Source organism: Cyprinus carpio, chromosome B3, assembly GCF_018340385.1.
Source record: "Cyprinus carpio isolate SPL01 chromosome B3, ASM1834038v1, whole genome shotgun sequence".
Taxonomy (NCBI): Eukaryota; Metazoa; Chordata; class Actinopteri; order Cypriniformes; family Cyprinidae; genus Cyprinus; species Cyprinus carpio.
In genome coordinates, this window is record NC_056599.1 from 35,382,012 (window position 1) to 35,400,946 (window position 18,935).

Consider the following 18,935-nt stretch of genomic DNA (forward strand, 5'->3'; position numbering starts at 1 on the left):
AATTTGGAACAGAATTTCTTTTCTTGAATCATTTTTTCACATCACTGTAAGTATTTCTGTCGGGCTTTGTTTTCTTCTATAAGGGAAAAGCAGCTGTGTTTTCTTGTCAAATGGAATCTGTTCGGACTTCTTTGAAGAAAGATCAGCCTTTTTTGCAGTTCACCAAGGCGAACAAAATATCTAGCAGAAGCACTGCGATCGGGCGGGCTGCACCGGGGGCGGGGTTGCCGGCAGCCCCGCCCCCTACCTACCTGATGGTTTTGATTCGTCCTTTCATAGACATACTGATAAGAAATGTGGGTGGAGGGTTGGTGTAGACAGAGTAATGTTTTAAAAAGCGAAAAATGCGTGCAGTTTTATAAGCCTTCAGTATAATATGCACAGAAAAAAAACAAAAAAAAAAACAAGAGTCTGTAACTCTCCATGTCTGTGAAATGATTGTTTTGTTAAATTAAAGCTGAGTTTTAATAGGCGAACAGACGAACAAAAGACCCACCCTCTACTTCCCCTAGACATTAGTAAAGTAATTGGGTTTATTATCCCACAGTGGGAGGTATCAATCCCCTCCGCCCTGCTAGAATACATAGAAAACACAGGTTAATCATCACATGGAAATCTAAAAATACTTTTTGACAATGCCCCTTCATTCTATCTTACATCATATCATCAGAGTAATGAGAAAGGAAATGAAAAGGATGTACTCCAATCATATATGTTGTTGTTTTAATTCGTATGGCTAACTGACATTAGTGTTACATATAATAAACTGTAATGCAGTTTGATAAATGACACTGCAAATAATGTGTTCTGTGTGCCATTTCAAATTTTTATGAAACTTTACTTTTTCTTTACTATATTGCCAGTTTTCCTCCCCTTTATTTCAGGAAAATATTCTGCTCCTCATGATTTTTAAAGTGAAGGAAATCGAGAAACTTTCATTTCTAAAACCGTCGTGATGATTCTGAAAGGAACATAATACCTGTTAATGTGCTGGTGCGAGTAATTAAAAACGATGCAATTTCATCGAATCATCATGTGTCTCTTCGTTTAGTAGTTGCAGGTTTGTTTCCAAAAAAACACAGCCATTGCAGAGAAGTGTCAAATATTGAGATAACATTTATAAAGTAATCAATCTATTTATATTAAATGTATATATAAATTGGTATCTTCGCCGATCCCATTTTAAAAGAGCATATATTGGCCCGATTCTTTTTCAATCCGCTGGAATGATGGTCGGGCGCTTCGACAAACCATTTCACAAAGTTGGGACACTGTAACAAATTAATAATAAAAACAGAATGCAATGATGTGGAAGTTTTCAAATTCCAATATTTTATTAGCATCCAACATGATGAACATATTACATGTTTTACTGAGAAAGTGTAGTCAGTTTGTAAGGGAAAAATAAGTTGATTTTAAATTTCATGGCATAAACACTTCTCAAAAAATGTTGTGGGACAGTGGAGCCATGTTTCCACGGTTGGCATCCCCCTCTTCTTTTTATACGTCTGCAAACTTCCGGGGACTGAGGAGACAGTTGCTCCAATTTAGGAATAGGAAATGTTTGTCCCCATTCCTTTTCTAATACAGCTTCTAGTGCTCAACTGTCTTAGGTCTTTCTTTGGTCGCACTTCGCCTTTATGATGTCCAAATATTTCTATGGGTTGAAAGCACTGGACTGCAGGCTGGCCTTTCAGTATCGGATCCTCTCTACTTAGCCATGTTTTTAATTTGATGCGTCGTTGGTCTGGCATTGTCATGTTTGAAAATCCAAGGTCTTCCCTGAAAGAGACGATGTCTGCGGTATCATACAGTATGTTTGTTCTATAACGTTGGAGATACTCTTTCAGAATGATGGTGCCTTTCCAGATGTGTAGCTCCCATGCCACACGCACTCATTCAGCCCCATACCATCAGGACGGGCTCTGAACTGAGTGCTGAGAACAACTTGGGTTGTCCCTTGTCCTCCTTTAGTCCGGGAGGACATGGCGTCCCAGTTTTCCCAAAAAAGAACTTCAAATTTTTGATTTCGCCTGACCACAGAACAAAGTTTTCCACTTTGCCAGCTGCAGTCCATTTTTAAATGAGCCTTGGCCCAGAGAAAACGCCTGTGCTTCTGGATCGTGTTTAGATATGGCTTCTTTTTTGACCTTTAGAGTTTTTAGCTGCACGCAACTGCACGCTAATGGCACGGGTGGATTGTGTTCACGCACAATGTTTTCTGGAAGTATTCCTGAGCCCATGTTGTGATTTCCATTACAGTAGCATTCCTGTATGTGATGCAGTGCAGCTAGAAGGCCGAAGATCACAGGGCATCCAGTAGTGTTTTCGGGCCTTGACCCTTAATGCACAGAGATGTTTCCAGGCTTCTCTTCTCTGAATCTTTGGCTGATATTATGCACCTCGTATGTGATGGTAACTTTCAACTCTTGCAATTTTTTCTCTGAGGAATCCCTCTTTCTGATATTGTTCACTATTTTTTTGTTTTTTTTTGCCGCAGCAATGGGTGGAATTGGGTGATCATCTGCCCAATCGTGACCCCGGAGAGATACTGCCACTCCTGAGAGGCTCTTTTATACCCAATCATGTTGCCAATTGACCTAATAAGTTGCAAATTGGTCCTCCAGCTGTTCCTTGTTATGTACATTTAACTTTTCCGGCCTCTTATTGCTACCTGTCCCAACTTTTTTTGGAATGTGTAGCTCGTGTGAAATCAAACTGAGGCAATATTTGGCATGCTGTCCTACACCAACTACACACACATTTCTTATGTATGTCTATAAAGACGATCGAACCAATCAGAGTAAGTTAACATTATCGCAAACGCTCGGCTGGTCAGGTTTGTACTGCATTCAGTGTCAAAAAAAAATAATGTACAAGTGTCTTCAAGTTAACATTATCGCAAACGCTCGGCTGGTCAGGTTTGTACTGCATTCAGTGTCAAAAAAAAATAAATAATAGCATTCTGAAACATCCTGTTGTAAGCGCGTTTGAGGAGGTGGTTGGTTGTCTCCTGTCGTTGCTGATTCGGGGTCTGAGTTTGGCTCAAACATGTAAGGCCGGACAACACTTCCCTCAGAAGTGACCATCATTACCGGTGTTTCTATTGACCTTACTTGTCAGTATCACCAATCCACAGCAGGCTACAGCATACATGACCCTAGTTACCTGTGGTTGGGCTGGCTGTGCATCATTTAGAAAACAACAGGCCAATCAGAAGAGAGGCTCATGAATATTAATACGACTGGCCAAAATCGACCTGTTCTTTGCATAGCTCATTAGAGAGGAGCTGTAAAATACAGGTGCATCTCAAATTAGAATTATTTCAGTAATTCAACTTAAATTATGAAACTCATGTATTAAATAAATTCAATGCTCACAGACTGAAGCAGATTAAGTCTTTGGTTCTTTTAATTGTGATTATTTTGGCTCACATTTAACAAAAACCCACCAATTCATCTCAACAAATTAAAATACTTCATAAAAGACCAATAATAATAATAATAATAATAATAACAGTTTTAGTGAATTGTTGGACTTCTAGAAAGTATGTTCATTTACTGTACATGTACTTAATACTTGGTAGGGGCTCCTTTTGCTTTAATTACTTGCACCCCAAATCATCACAAACTGTGGAAACTTAACACTGGACTTAAATCAACTTGGGCTATGAGCTTCTCCACCCTTCCTCCAGACTCTAGGACCTTGGTTTCCAAATGAAATACAAAACTTGCTCTCATCTGAAGAGAGGACTTTGGACCACTGGGCAACAGTCCAGTTCTTCTTCTCCTTAGCCCAGGTGTTGTCTGTGGTTCAGGAGTGGCTTAACAAGAGGAATAAGACAACTGTAGCCAATTTCCTTGACACATCTGTGTTTGGTGGCTCTTGAAAAGTCCTTCACTCAAATTCTTGATCTTGACGCAAATTACAAGAAACAAGAAACCACAAGGGACCGCGCGAAGAAAAACTCAGGTGGACGGAAAAACAAGGACTCAATGGCTTTCTGTGACAAAGGTCTTGGCTGTGATGAGCAGTTCATCTTATTCATTGGTTCTGGAATTAATGAATCATGGCTCGTTGAATCTAAAAACAATGCACATTCCTTGGCTAAAACCCAAAGCTTTTAGTCCCCCTGAACTCATGCAGGTAACCAAACTCTGCAAGCTGAATGGCTGGCCTGGTGCCAGCATGGCTGTTTAAATTCCCGGGACCAGATCGTAAAACTTTATTACCCCAACTGGCGGGGAGGCTGGGACCCAGGCGTGGCACAGGGGCTCCTGGCGCCCCCTGGAACACAGTCAGAAATCTTGAACCATAGCGCACACATACTTTGCATGTATTTATATAAAACTCAGTACACTTATAGATCTCATTGAGCCGAACAAATTTCGCGCTCTATGAATAGGCTCCGCTTAACAGGAAGTGAGCTATTCAGGGCTGTTTCAAAAAAAGCATGCTCTGGAATTTGAAATACTCCTCTGAGGTTTTCCACCCTTTCTCCACGAAACTCGGTGAACATGATCTCAAGACATTGGGGATGAAAAATTGCCAGGGGATTTTTGATATCTCGAACGGTTTGTCCGTGGCACGGCGTTCAATTTAGGGCAAAAAATGAGAAACAGGAAATGTCTAATAACATCCACATACATTTTCTGATTTAGATCAAACTTCATCGGATTGTTTGATGTATGATGCCGATCGCATATATGTAACTGTTAGGAGTCAAAATTATAGCGCCACCAACTGGCAGCAGGAAGTGTGTCATTTTCAAAATGCTTTGAATTCAGCATCTTATTTTCACTCGATTTGCTTCAAACTTCATCAGAATAATGCCAAAACACGGCCGATGTAAATCTGTTGTGGGGATATTGATATCTAATATAGTGTTGCCGTGGCAACGTGTGACAATCTTGAATATTCCTGTTCTAGTGATTTTGAGGCAGATAAAATGCTCAGAATTACATGAAACTCAAAAAACACATATCAGTCCTAATGATATATAGACAATGTCAAAAAAAAGCACATGAAAGGGCTGTGGAGGAGGCACTCTATAAGCCACCTTTTTGTCCAAAAGTGAGGGGGTTAGTTTTAGCTACAGACACCAAACTCGGTACATAAATTATTCTTATCAAGACGGACAACTTTCTATTTCGCAGTCATCAGCTACGATGAACAAGAAGTCGGTTGTATTGATTTGAATATGGATTTTTGGAAAAATATAGCTGTGAATTAAGGCATACTGCTCAGAGGGATAATTACAGTATACACACCAAACTTTGTCTACATGATGCCAAAACATTGAGGAACTTAAATTGCGAATGGATTTTGTATAGCTTGAACGGTTTTGCCGTAGTGATTTATTGAAATAACAGTAAAAAAAAAGTAAACCATGAATTGTCTTATATTTCTTAAAGTGCAGCTTCCAAACACTTCAAACCCATTTTTCATACAGAGAATGATATCATTCTGAGGGAGAAAAATGCATAGTTTTCATGACTTTACAACACTGTGATGGATAACAGAAAATTAAAAAACTGTTCAGGACATCTGAGATCGGACTCTGAGGCCACTCTCCTCTGTGTGGAGGGAAGGGAGGGGGGGTTTGTGGGGGGGTGGGGGTGCGCTGACAGAGCTGAGAGAGAGAGAGAGGACAGAGAGAGAGAGAGAGTTAACATCTCTTTAATCACCAGCAAAAAAAAAAATCAGTAATTGTGTGTTGTTGTTTTTCTTTTCATCATTACAACTTCCGAAATCGCTTAGTCGTATCCTTTTCAGTCCCAGTTTTAGGGACAAAAAAATGGATTATCCACATGGATTTTTTATGCTGCAAATAATAATTTGAAACTCATTTGATACTGACCTAGGAAAGACATCCTGTGATGGCGATATTTATCTGAATTTGCAATCTCTGCGGAGCGTAGCAGTAAAACAGTTAAAGCTCAGGCCTACAGATGAAGACTAAGCTGTAGTTGCACAAACTCAATAAAATGGTTAAAAATGCTTTTTCACCGGAAAAAGTGCATAATAATTAGTCACACTGATATTCTGGTGATATTTTTTTCCAAGTACATTTTACCTATTCCAAATCACATCAATCTTAATAAATACTATACATTTGTTATTTAATCATTTATGAGTGATATATAATTGTCCTTGAAGGCTGGAAGTGAAAAACTCCTTATATTCAGGAGTGCTGAATTATTAGGGATGTTTTCTTGCCATGCATTGGTCATAGAAGCTCATTGTAGCGGTGCCTCGGGTGTTGAAATAGATTTGTTATACATTATACAGGTTCACCCGTACTCCGTCTGCAGTCATTGTATGCAGTATGTGTATCGCGGTACAGAAGCAGGAGCGAGAGCGAGTTATTGTAACGCGAAAGCACATTAAATAATCTTGTGGCCGCGAATCTCTCTGTTTAGCACGCTTAAAAAAACCAGACACGCGTGCTCAGATACATGCTGATTTCGCTCAGTGCGCGCACTTAAAACGAGTTTCCTCTGCTCCAAACTGTGTCCTGTGCACTCACAACTCTCTATGCTCATGCGCTAGATATTCATTCTTTTCGCACCTTTCTATTTCTAACCTTTTCTGTTCACATCTTTTACCGCGGTGCAGTGTGAACGCTTCTGATCCATTAACATGGGCTCGAAAAAATACGCATTACAAACAGAGTGTGTGAACCTGGAGTTCTGCAGAGAGACATATGCCCAGTGTATTCTGTTCTCACGCTCCATTTAGCCCCGCTTCATTCTGACCGGTTCAGAGAGCAACACCAAACGTGCAGTGTGTAATACCAATCATGGCCACCACTAGATGGCGGCTTTAGGATTACTTTTAAATAATTGTTGTAGAAACGTGTAAAAGAGCATTTAAATCATTTATAAAAATCTTTCAAAGAAAAAATAATGCGATTTTTAAAAGCTTAATGAATTTTACTGGTAATATAGTTTTATATAATCATTTTACAAATGTTTATAGCTCATTAAAATTATTTTAAAAAATGGTTATAGATCATGAAATGTGTTGGCAACAATTTATAATAATCTCTCTTTCGTTTACATTAATACATGCATTGACCTAACTATGAACTAACAAATGAACAATCTGTTTATGTTAGTTAATCCTATCATTAAAATATTAATATTCATGTTATTTCACAGTACATAAACTAATCTTAAAATAAAAACTGTAACCCCCTGTCCCAGTCAGCATTTTTTTTGTCCAATGGTCATGTCCTTAATTTTGTGAAATTTCTGTATTGCAATAGTTTTGAATATTTCTCATGGGGATTTAATAATTTTGTGGGGGGGGTGGGGGGGGGGGGGGGGGTTTGACTTTTCAGTCGGCTCTTTTTTTTGTCTCATTTCATCTGTAAAAAAACCCTAATAATAAGGAGTTTTTCTCTTCCCAGCCTTCTCATGGACAATTATATATCACTCATAAATGATTAAACACAAAGTTAAATGTAGTTATTAAGATTGATGTCGCTTTAGAATTGGTAAAATGTGCTTAGAAAAATAATCACAATATCACATGCCTAATAATTATGCACGCGGTGTAAAATGGTCAAAGTCTCAGTAACACTTCATAAATAAAGTCTCATTTGTTAACAATAGTAAATACATGAACTAACATGAACAATAGTGTCTAGACCTACATAAACTGTAGGAATTTTTGTTGATATTGTTAACAAGATGGCAGAACTAAAGTAACGAATATTAAAAAGATTATTTTTTTTTAAATTTGTAAGTTGTTAAATATTAACTGACTGGATTAACCCTTTAATTGTCGAATCCTTTAAAACCAGACTGCCAGAGAGTTACTGTAAATGCGCAGACCGAACTCACCCCAAGAGAGGAAAAAAGTGATCGTCAGCACATTACAGTTTCTAGAATACCTAAAGTATGCCTGTTATTTGCTAAAAAGTACACGGGCGTATAATTTAAATGTCCTGTTAAGAAAGATCAGATCTCTTGCGGAGAAACTTTTTAAAATTTTGTCCCGCCTTTAAAGCGAAGAAATCTCTTTTTTTAGGACGAGACGAAATCTATCGAGCGATTCTTTGATTCAAATTAAAAGGGCCCTTTTAAAAATTTTTTGAACGTGGTTAACCCAGTGTATTAAAAAAAAAACGATAAAACCCCTGGTCAAAAAAAGGGGTAGCTACCTTTTTTAACCAAAAACATTTAAATCAAAAGGTATTTTATAAATAATGGGAGTGCAACAGACGGAAAATTTTGTTGTTCACTTTTGCGTGGTTTTTGCAGGAAGAAATCCTGCTCACCTCGGCAGTATGCCCCAAAAGGAAAAAATTTGCTTTGGGAATCAGCGCTGACAAACGCCGTTTAAAACACACTAAAGTGGGGTGAAATTTCCGCAACTAAACAAGGGCGTCCTTTAAGGGTTGTGTCTCAAATTACCCCTGCCTTCTGACTTCATTGCATGATGAAATTTCCTCTGTGCCTTTTCAGAAAAGCATTTATTTTTTTTCCTTGGTTTTGAATCCCCCTCAAAATTTAAAATTTTTTGATTTACAGCTTTCCGTGGATATTATTTTTGTTAGAAAAATTTCCTCCCTTTGACTGTTCACACTTTTTTGATGTGGTTAAAACTGTTTTTAATTTAAATTTTAATTGTTAATAGTGAAAATTAAAGGTCTCGGAACCAGTTTGACCCCTTAAAAGGGAGGAGCTCTGGGGCCCTTCCCCTTTTTAAAGTCGGTTCATAGTTTTCAGCTCTCTTTTGTTTTTTTTAAATTTTCCGTTTAAACAGTTTTAAATTTTTTAATTTGAATTAATTTTTTTTTACCGGGAAAGCCAAGAGGTTTTTCCCCCCCTTTGGTAAAAAACCAGTACTGGGGCCCTTTCCCCCTTTTTTCTCCTGTCTTTTTTTTTGATTTTTATTTTTTTTTCTCTCTTTTTTGGGTTAGGTTTTTTAAAATTACCATCACTATCATAATTCCTTTTTTTTTTTTATCATTTTGGGTAAAGCTGTTTTTTCCTTTTTACTATATTTTTACCAATTGTTTTTAAAAAACAAGCCTTAATTTCTTTAAGTTTCCCTTTCTCCTTTGTGTATTTGTTGTAGAACCCCCTTGGGGTTTGGCCGTCACCCGGGTTTCAGTAGCAAGGGTTTCCCCGCCCTTCGAATTTGGAAAAAACCCATCCCTTTTTATAACCAAAATATTGTACCCCCCATATTTTAAGTTTTTGGCCCCCTCTTTCCTCCAGCCACCCCATTTTCCCTGGGTTTCCTACCCGATACCCCCAATCCGTTTTTTCCCCTACGTAAAACCCTAGCAGTATTAGGCCTCCTATTTCTCAAAACATATCGTTTACTCTGTTTTACTCATTTAAGTGTTTTTTTTCATTTGTTTTTTCTGCCCTTTGTTTGTTGTGATTTTTTTCTTTTTTACAAAAAGACAGTAACCTTTGGGGCCCACCAAGGAAGCTAAACAAGGGAAAAACCAGCCCCGGTGTCATAGTGACCCTAGGCTACTGCCTGTCAAACTCCATTTCGGTCCCCCTTTGCCCCAAAATTATTGGCCCCGCGAACTTTTGGACTGTTTGCTCAGTTACCCCCAAATTCCATAAAGGGCATGCCCGATGATATACTTTTAAACCCTTTTAAACGAATTGCTTTGGTCTCTTTGTGTGTATCTGTGTTTCCTCACCTACGGAGCGGTTCGTTCACCCAGTCCACAGCCAGGGGGGAAAACCTCCGAATGGTTAAAAGCAGTGATGCCCCCCCTCTGCCAAGGGACGCCAGTAACCTGCAGCACCAAAACCAAGAGCAACTGGACACCGACCAGATAAAATGAGGCACCGACCCAAACCCCAAAGCTACAATCAAAGAGCTCCCCGGGCCCCGGGAAAGGGCCTGTTCCATTTCGTCACCCAGGAAAGGGCTCAGCGAATGGACAACATCGACCGGGACGCGCGCAACACTTTGCTCAAGGGGAGGGGGCCCTGGAAGACCGGCCCCAAACCCAGAGCCCTTAAATCAGCTCCTCCTCAGACCCGAACCAGCCCGAAAAAGAGGACCCACAGACCCGAGTACAGAAAGAAGTAGAAAGATTTCAAAAGCCCGCAAGATTTTTTGCCTCGAAAAGCCCAAAAGGGGACTTTGGAGAGAGAAGCCCAAAAGGAACTAAACAAAAAACTCCAGCGGTGCACTCCAAAGGGGGAAGCAAAGACTAAACTGAAAAAAGGGAGACTTAAACCCCGGGGCCTGTGAAAAACACTTGCAAGCGGCCAGCTAAAATCGACAAGCTTACTCTGCAGAGAGACAACTCCAAGATGAATTGACACTGTTCCGCTGAATAAAAATTCTTACAGTTTACGAGTGGGGAAAAGAGAACAACCCCATAGATTTTTCCCCCGGCCCGCCATCCAAACCCTTCCCCAAAGGGCCCAGAGTGAAAAGGGGGGTTTAGCCCACGGCTCAAGACATCCCCACCAGTTTCCCAAAAAATACCCTTGGGGGGGGGGGGGGGAGAGTTCCGGGAAACGCATCCACTAAACCGCACGGCTCCCCGAGAACTTGACACTAGCCAAAAAACACCCTAGTTAATCCAGATCCCCCCGGGGGTCTGACTTTCCGCTTATTTAAAAGCCTTCTTTCCTTAAAAATGTCGCCAACGTGACTTTTTGGAAAAATTTTGTCCTTTAAAGAATACGTCCCGCCGTGATGTGAAGGATCTGGATGGGCAACCAGAGATGAAAGGGGGGACTCCCGAAACTGAGAAAACTTTGTTTTTGAATTCTGATCAGACCAGCCAGGGGCCCCTTTAAAGCTAGGCCCTCAAACGGCCAATTTGAAACCCACAACTTTCTACAGTAAAAACCCAAAAAGCCACTTGGGAGCACAAAAAGAACCGGTAGAAACGGGGCACTTTAAAACTTTTTCCTCCAAAACCTACGCCAGGGGGGTTTTCATCTGGGAGTTCGCGTGTCCGGTAGCTGTTCCAAAGTCATGGGACTTACCCCACAAGTTTCCCCAAAGCAAAAGCCCTATTCTGAAAAGACTGTGAAAAACCCCACAATTATTGCCCTGAGCACTGCTGAGTTGCCCCTGAGGGCGCCCAAAACCCCACAGCACAGACCTTTTTCCGAAGTAAGACCGTTCCAAACCAGCAGGGGACATAATCGTGGTGGTGCTGCCCAAAAGCAAGGAAAGGCTAAAAAGTTTTGGGCCCCGGGACCCAAAAAGAGCGATCCCCCCGTCCAGGACACAAAGCCTCGACAGCCGCAGGGGAAACCATCCGCCACTGGAAGTAAAACCGAAAATAAAAAACAAGGGAGCCCGTTTTAGAAAGCAGAGATCTGGGGGGCTAAAAGAGCTTTTTTCTAAAAAATCGAAAGGAGAAAAGAAAGAGAAACAACCCCCCAAAAAGTTAAGCAAAAAAACTAAAACCCAACACTGTCTAACTGCATTGTGAGCCAAAAAACCCGAAATGTGTTACGACCCAGTAATGCCCCAAACAAGGAAGCAAACCCAGCCCCAAGTGGCGCCCCCCCCGACAACGAAGTTTAACCCCGGTCCCAAAAAAAAGGGTACCGGGGTTTTTTGGTACTTGAGGGTCCGAGGTTCCAATTTGTGTAATGGATGAAAATTTGGGGAACCTGCGAAAAAGGGGGGGGCCGAAAACCCCCAGAACCAAAAAGGGGAAAAAAAGGGTGGATGGAGGAAAAAAGGACGCTTCGGTGATTTTCAACTTTTCAAAGACCCAAATTTGAAGCTAAGAAAAAGTCAACTCTTAACCCTCAACTTGTAAACTAAATTTACTATACACCCAGAATACATCGGTTTGACAAGGTTTTCCCACCCCGGGTTTGGTTTGGTTATACACCCTGTGAAATTTTCACCATGGAATTACCCATCCCATCGCAAAGACCTGCTGATGTTGAAATTTTACTGGACTTCAAACAGCTAAAAGTGTGGGTCAAGGCGAGAACTTTTCCCCTCCAGCCACACAGGTCCCCGGTGCCCAGACTGTAGGTCACAGGGGTCCGGGAACCCCCAAAGAGCCAACCCCAGGCACGAGCTGGGGGAACCCCGCAGCCGCCAGGGGTATACAGCCTCAAAAAACAAACCGGGGCTAATTCGCCCCTCTGCCCCTTTGTCACGAACGGGGGAACGGTGATCCCCAGCTTACCCCAAAAGGGGTTTCGCTGCTCGCTAAAATGCGAGTGGTAAAACCCTTAAACCACACCTGGGTTTCTTCCAACCCCTCACCTGAATGTGTGAACTGGGATCACCTTGAAGCCCACACCCCTCACGAAGGTCACCATATATTTTTACATCCTGTGCAACAACGGACGGAACTGACATAAAACTTTCCAAGGCCTCCGGCGGGGTGGTAGTGAGCCGACTTTCATGACTTTGAACGGTACGCCCTGTCATGGGGCCCCCTTAAAATGCAGATACTGGGGGAGAAAGACAACACATTGTTCACGCCCCTCAAATCCTCGCCATCACATCTGCATTCATGCCCAAAAGACCAGGGGGCAGAAGGGCTGACCGAGGACCAAACCCGCATTTCCCCAGCTCCCCCAGACGTGGTGAGTGAAAAACCCACACTCTAATCCCAAAACCCGCTGATGACACCCGTGGAGGGCCTTCCCCGGTTTTAAATCTCCAGTGCAGCGAATTTAAAAGAGCAAGCCTTCAGAGCGATACATTTCGAAAGGACCGACAATCTTTATAAATTTAAAAATCCGTGCCAAAGGCCTTTAGGGGCTTGGGGCTCCCAAACCCCCACATGGTGACATCCCTACGCCCCTGATGCTCCCCCACTTTTGTCAAAAAAGTACAAGATTCCCCTGCCTCCACGAACCCGTGGGAATATGAAACTATCTTGAGAAAGGTGTCATCGTCCCCGCAAACCCAAAAACTCACCCCCTTGGGGCCCTCCCAAACCCCAACGGCGAATGGCGACCCCCTTGAAATACAGGAAATTGAATAAAAAGGTCCGCTGTACAACGGCCCCTGACCCAGCTGAACAAGAAATATCCCCAACGAGGGCCCAACTTTTTACATTTATGGGCCCCTGGATTTTTGGACCCTTCCGGGGCACCTGGAAAACCAACCAAGCTGGCATTCCTTTGGCAAGCAGTTTTCCTTCAAAAGGGGGGCCCCTTCAGCTACGCCCAAATCACAGTGAAATTTAAAATCTTTGAACAAGCAGTACAGACTCAACTATGCCAGACCAGTTTTGTGTGCCCATTTCCGATGGAAAAAAGAATGGTTTCAAAAATGCAAAAACAACCAGTCAAACACCAACACCTTTTTCCCGGAACGTTACATCACAAAAAAACCACAATGTGACTGTGTACTGGGAAAAAGGTAAAAGGGCACTCGAAGCTACCCGGTCTCGACAAGGACTTAAAGTTCAAAATGAACCCTCGCCAAAATGGCGCACTAAAAAAAACAGGCTGGGTCCCCCAACCCACCCCCACTTTCAAGGTTAAAAGGGTTCACAAAGCATAAAAATTTTAAAATTGAAGTGAAAATGAAAATGACGTGACATTCCCAATTGGGGACCCCACTCAGAATTAGTGCTCGCTTAAAACCCCTCCGAATGCACACACACGACATAACACAAACCCCCACACTGTAACAAACCCAACATGGGAGCCATTTTTGCTGCGGCGCCCGGGGGCATTGGGGGTTTGACCTTTTCAAGGGCCCCAATCTGGTATGAAGGTGGAGAGAGAAATGGCATGCATCCCCCCACCCACAAATTCCTCCGGCCCCCCGGACTCGAACCAAACCCTTTGATTGGGGTCCCACTCTTAACCATTAGGCCGACTCCCCCTTTCAAACTAATCCCACCTCAGGCCGCTTTCGCTGCCCCTGTTTACAAATACCCCAAAAGCAGCGAGCGATTCTGACACCCCCAAAGATTGTTTAACCCCTCTCAACCCTCCACCCCCCTTGCCCGCGTTAACTCCTGACAACCAGTGCCCCAGACCACTGCATGAAAAAAAAGCCTGCGCGTGCCCAAACAAAACTGGGAGGTGTGCATGTCGACCTCACAATGCCAAGGGGGTTGAAGCCACGGCGCAAAAAAGGGGGGTAATCCAAGATTTTCTGACGATCATGGCGACAACCAGCACCAGAGCCCCGACGAGACACTGAAACAAGCTAGCCCCAGCAACTGGGGCAAAAAAGGGCCCAAAGGGGAGCTAAACCCCGTCGCCGCCCCCAAAGAAAGAATGCCCTGTCCAACCCAAAAAACCCCCCGCTGTTTCTTTCCCCTTTTTGTCTCTCCCCCTGTGCTGTACCAGGGTGTTTCTGTGGGTTTGCCCTGCTGGCTGTAGCCAACCAGAGGAGGCTGCCAGAGAGAAAAAACTGAGACCCTGCACCGACACAGACCCCCTACCCCGACCCAGCCAATACGCTGGGAGGGGCCCCATGGCCGAGAATTTCCTCACCACGCGAGGCCCATGTCAAAACACTGTTTAGCCAATAGAAAAGACGTTACAAAGTGGGTTGTTGGGCACAACCACCACTCCAAAGGCCCGGGAGCTTTGCCGGACCGCCCCCGCCGCCGACCTTTTTTAAATTGGTATGCCAGTGTCAAGCGCGAAACCCGGCCTGAACTCCCTGAAACCCCTGTTTACTGCCTTCCAGAATACTTTTCCAAAATCGTGGGTTTCAGCGTAACGACAGACTGCTGTGGGAGGTTAACTCCCGCAATGACGCCCAAACCCCCATAATGTACCCTTAAACCCTTTTCAAAGTGTGGCTTCCCATCACCCCGCCAGCTGACCCGCTACAAATACACCTGGCCCACCCCTTTGGGTAGCGCCACCCACTGCACGCCAATCCCCAGAAGGGAAGTGGATGTGCTCCGAACCAACCCCTGTGAGTAAACAATCTACAGACTAAAACATTGTCAAGTCAGGTTTTTGGGAAAAAAAACCCACACAAGACACACATTCGATGGGTGGCCCCCACGACAGGACACACAGCTGTACCTGGCCCCAAACTCCATTTATTTTACAAAGACATTATTTTCTCTGCCTCAAAACCCCTTTCAAACAACACTGAAGGAAACTGGGGTTTCAAAACCCCGGTCAGCGACAACATGCCCCGCCCAAACCAAGCCTCGTAAACAATACAGAGCAAGCAAATTTTTGTGACAAGGGTCGTCAAAACTCTCGTGGGACAGCTCTCTTTACGCCAGCATGACACAACCCGCCGTGCAAGGGGCCCCCAACCCCAAAAAGGGGGATTCAAAATACCCAAAGGTGCAGCCCTACTTTCCCCTGGCCTTAAACCCCCAAATTTACATTTCTCCCCGGGCACAGCCCTCCAAAACTGTTTGACGGCACGTTTGAACCCATCACTCGGGCCAAGCCTGGACCCCTGGACTTGACTGTGATCTTACAGGTCTCAGACAAAAAAGGAAAGGGGGGGCCAAGCCGAACCACGCCGAACCCTCTCAAAAGGGGTCCTCGCTCCAGGAACCCCCTGCATTAGATCCACCCGCTACATAAAACCCCAATTTACCCGCATTGCCCATCGTGAGATTGCCCTCCCTGATTTAAAAGGGACTTCATCCCAGGAAAGGGGGGAAGTGGAGAGCAGTTCATTCTTCATTGGTTCTGAATTTGGGAAACATGGCTCTTGAAACTAAAAAAATGCACATTTTTGGTAAAACCCAAGGGTTTTAGCCCCGAACTCATGCAGGTAAATCAAAAACTCTTGCAAGCTGAATGGACCGGCCTGGGTGCCAGCATGGCGGGTTTAATTCCTGACCAGATCGTTAAAATTTATTACCCCAACTGGGAGAGAGAAAACAGAAAAAAGCCCAGATCGCTAGGCAAATTCTTGTACGGAAAAAGGAAAGTAAATATATTCTAAATGTATGGGACTGTATTCCTTTTTGTGCTTAGGATGTCTTCCATATCAAATTGGAGTATATACAATTTTATTGTTGTAATCAAACTTTAATGTGTTGTTAATTCTGCCATTGAATGAATTTGTTTCTCCGACCTTTTACCTGTCATTTTTGGATCTGTTTAAAACGTTTGCTTGGAAAGAACCACTTCATACATAGGAAATTACAGAGTAAAATGTATTATTCTGGGAATTACCATCTTGCGGAATATAATTGCTGAATTCGTGACAACACCATACTCACTCGACCGGTGGGTCCGTCTCACCAGAGACAAAGGAACTTTTCCCCGCTTCAGCGCGTGGACGTTCTGGGTGTTCGCGCAAACAGAGGGCGTGAACCCAGTCGCTCCATAAGAGGACTGCACAGAACTTGTCTCGTTGCACTTTTTGTTTCGGCACTTCGCCGAGAGAACGTCTGTCGCGATGGCTCATTAGGAAGCTTTCATCTCCGTTTTTCTTTGCTTTTCTTTACTAAGTTTTATTCTTATATTCGCCTCTCACCTACACGAGGGAGACGAAAACTCTGAATTATTTCTTTGGTAACTCCACATTAGTTGAACCTTTGAAACTTCGCGCGAGTTCTGCTCGCCCCCGGAAGACACGAGAGAACACGCCAAGCTCTTAGCAGGCACAAAGATACCCACAGTGCAAGTATTATTTCCTATAGAGATTTAAAACGCTGCTTAAGGTTGTCTATTCCCTTTTCAAGGTGATTGATTCCTTGTTGTCTTTTCAAAAAGGTTACTGTATGTGATTTTGCAACTACTGCGCGATCAATTCTGCATGAGTCTGCCTCTCTCTCTCACCTTCTCTCGCTCACCTTTTCTCTCTCTCTCTCTCTCTCCCTCTTCATTTTGTTATTCGTTTTGTATGTATTGTTTTTCCTGTTGTATTGTTATACGCATATTTACTCTGTGTTGAATCGTAGTTTGATGTATTATTAGTTCAATTATTAAAAGCCAATATATTCATGATTGCTTCTGTCTAAAATGCTCACATTACGAAGTCAATGAAATGTTTGATCTTAGCTACAAGCTTATTTGTTACTTTCCAGTAACCTCAAATTTTTATAAGGACGGGAGAATGGTTTCATGGCCAGAAAACTATTTTTTCCTGGAATTATAAAGAAGTGATAACTTTATTGAAGTTGATAAGTAATCTTATGGCCGTTTGCTGGACCCAACCACTGTTTGATTTGCATTAATTCCAGTAAAATGATATCACGTTAATTGATATGAAGAATGGAATATTGACATATTAATGAGTAAATTACAGTGCCTTGTAATGAGTTATTGATATATACAAATTGACCTATTTTTCATCTTCAATAATTTTAATGTAACTGTACGCGAGATATATATATTAATCATATTCCTGAATACACCCTATTAAAATTCCCTAGTATATCATAACAAGATTCTCTGGTCTTATTAACCTCATTTCCAAACATTAATACAAACCAGGGTATTTATAGACAGGTGGAAAAAACAATGTAAGTGGGGGACAGCTGAATACAATGAAACAGTGATGAATACAGGACAAGGCTAGTGGGAAATGTAGTTCCTAAGTTGGGGTGATGATATGGGGAAGTGAGACCTCTAGCGGACACCCAGGGATACACAAACCAAACACTGTGACATGACAATCCTCATAAGGCTGCGGTTCTCTCTGGTTGTGCATTTTTTTCTTCCACACTTTTTCCTTCCACTCAACTTTCTGTTAACATGCTTTGATACAGCACTCTGTGAACAGCCAGCTTCTTTGCCAATGAATGTCTGTGGCTTACCCTCCTTGTGAAGGGTGTCAATGATTGTCTTTGGACAACTGTCAGATCCAGACGTCCCCCATGATTGTGTAGCCTAGTGAACCAAAAACTGAGGAGACCATTTTGAAGGCTCAGGAAACCTTTGCAGGTGTTTTGAGTTGATTAGCTGATTGGCATGTCACCATATTCTAATTTGTTGAGCCAAAATCATCACAATTAAAAGAACCAAAGACTTAAACTACTTCAGTCTGTGTGCATTGAATTTATTTAATAGTCAAGTTTCACAACTTGAGTTGAAATACTGAAATAAATGAACTTTTCCATGACATTCTAATTTATTGAGATGCACCTGTGTATATTGAGATCGTTTTCGGTACGCAAACATAGATTATTAAGAATATCAGGAATTAAAATAAAACTCTAGAAAGGTGTAAAATGTGTGACCTTTAAGTCATCTTTTGAAATATTTTCACAACTATTCCTGTAATTTTATCAAATATTTTATATGAAATATATTTTTAGTACTTACTAATGTTTTAGCTGTTGTTTTCCAACCCAAAAAGACTGTCACTTCTTGAAGGAAGATGTCGTAAATTTAAAGGAAATTTACAAAAGACTAAAAACATACAAGATGAAATCTAAAAAAATAATAAAAATCCTTATGATCATATCCATAATAACAATAACACATACAGACACACAGTACATAGTAAGTACATGAAAACATAGTGCAGGATAAGAATGACAGACTGGTCTCCTCTAAAATAAATGCCTTTGTGAGACTGATAAAAAACATTTATATATACTCAGCAAAAAAAACACATATCTCATCTATACTAATCAATTTACACTGTCAACAAATATAAGTGCAAACCTCTTGCATACTGGAGGAGCCAGACTGATACTTTTTAATGAGCTGAAAAGAATGCACGTCACACCTCTGTTTATCAATTTGCACTGGCTACAAATAGCTGCTTGCATAAAATTCAAGGCATTGATATTTACATACAAAACCACCACTGGCTCTGCACTCCTTTACCTAAATTCATTACTTCAGACTTATGTGCCCTCTAGAAGCTTGCATTCTGCAAGTGAACGTCGCTTTATTGTGCCATCCCAAAGAGGTACAAAATCACTTTCACAGACTTTTAAATTAAATGTTCCCTCCTGGTGGAATGAGCAGCTGAGTCTTTAGCCATCTTCATGAATGACGGTGGCTAAAAAACACATCTCTTCCATTTTTTTCAACCCTGTAACT